The 1,383-nt window shown below is 49.2% G+C and overlaps 1 pseudogene; it reads left to right on the forward strand.

The window, feature by feature from the left end:
- Positions 1-428: 428 nt before the first annotated feature.
- Positions 429-609, forward strand: LOC144673903 (U2 spliceosomal RNA; annotated as a pseudogene).
- The last annotated feature ends 774 nt before the right edge of the window (positions 610-1,383 follow it).

Genomic DNA, 1,383 nt, shown 5'->3' on the forward strand with positions numbered 1-1,383 from the left:
ACCGAGACAAACATCAACTGCAGCTGGAGGATCATCAACTCAGTGAAAGAGGCGCTTTGGTCTGCCCGAAACTTGTTGGTCTTCCAGCACAAAGAGTTGTCCCCGACCGATTGTTGCGGACTGGCACAATCCAAAGTCCAGGACTACGTGCTGAGGGACGCACTAAAGCTTGGGGCAGCTGCCGCAAAGGCGCAATGGGGAAGGGTCGCTGTCTACGACCTTTCTACCACAGCGCACCGAGAGACTGGGAACTGTTTAGAGCCCCTCGGGCTGTACAGATCAAAATGAAAGGCTGTAAATGATTGTAATATTGTTTGTACTGATGCACCTGGTGATACATTTTGTAAAAGTTTAACCTGGATTGTACCCTTGTAATGTTGTTTTTGAAATGGTTTGGAATGTGATTGAAGATATTTTATGAATAAAGTATATTTTTACAAAAAAAAAAAAAAAAAATCTGTTCTTATCAGTTTAATATCTGATACGTCCCTTATCTGGGGACCATATATTAAATTGATTTTTGGAGCAGGGAGATGGAATAGGGGCTTGCTCCGTCCACTCCACGCATTGACCCGGTATTGCAGTATCTCTGGGAACGGTGCACCCTCCCCTTTCCAGGGGATTTTCAATGCTAAAAATAGTTTTCTTACAAACATCTGCTTTCTTTACTTCTCAACATGTACATGTTCCAAAATCCAACTTTCTTTCTTTCTCTCTCTCTCTCTCTCTCTCTCTCTCTCACTCACTCACCCGCAGCAGCTACACACAAAAAACACGCACTCTCACCCAACACTCGCCGGCAGGGCCGGCAGCAGATTGGACGCTACGTCCAGATCCCTGATGGAAACAGTTAAGGATGCCAAGCTGCACGACGTCTTCAGCAACCCTGCAGACGGAGCGCAGCGTAGATACACCTGGTCGCGGCCAGACGGGTCCATTCGTTCCAGGATAGACTTCCTGTTTGTGTCCCGTGCATTCACAGTCAGATCCACCGAGGTCAAGCCGGTGTTCTTCTCTGACCACTGCCTCCTACTGGCGGACTGCCACTTGGAGGAAGACCTGAGGGTGGGCAGGGGGGCATGGAAGCTAAATGTGCAACTGCTGACCCCAGAGAACATTGAGGAGCTCAAGAGGGATTACAAAGGTTGGAGAACCGTGAAACCCCTCTTTGAGTCCCTGACACACTGGTGGGAAGTGACCAAGGGAAGCATCAAGAGGTTTTTCATCCGCAAAGGCACCCAGAAAGCTAGAAAGGAACAGACGGAAATGTCCCGACTCCAGAAAAAGATGCAGAACCTGCTCCGGCTGCAGTCGATGGGGGTCGATGTCAAGGAGGAGCTCCAAGAGGTGAAGGGCCAGCAAGCCTCGCACTTTGCCTCGGAG

The sequence above is a fragment of the Cetorhinus maximus genome, unplaced genomic scaffold, assembly GCF_964194155.1.
Source record: "Cetorhinus maximus unplaced genomic scaffold, sCetMax3.hap1.1 HAP1_SCAFFOLD_510, whole genome shotgun sequence".
In the NCBI taxonomy this organism is placed as follows: Eukaryota; Metazoa; Chordata; class Chondrichthyes; order Lamniformes; family Cetorhinidae; genus Cetorhinus; species Cetorhinus maximus.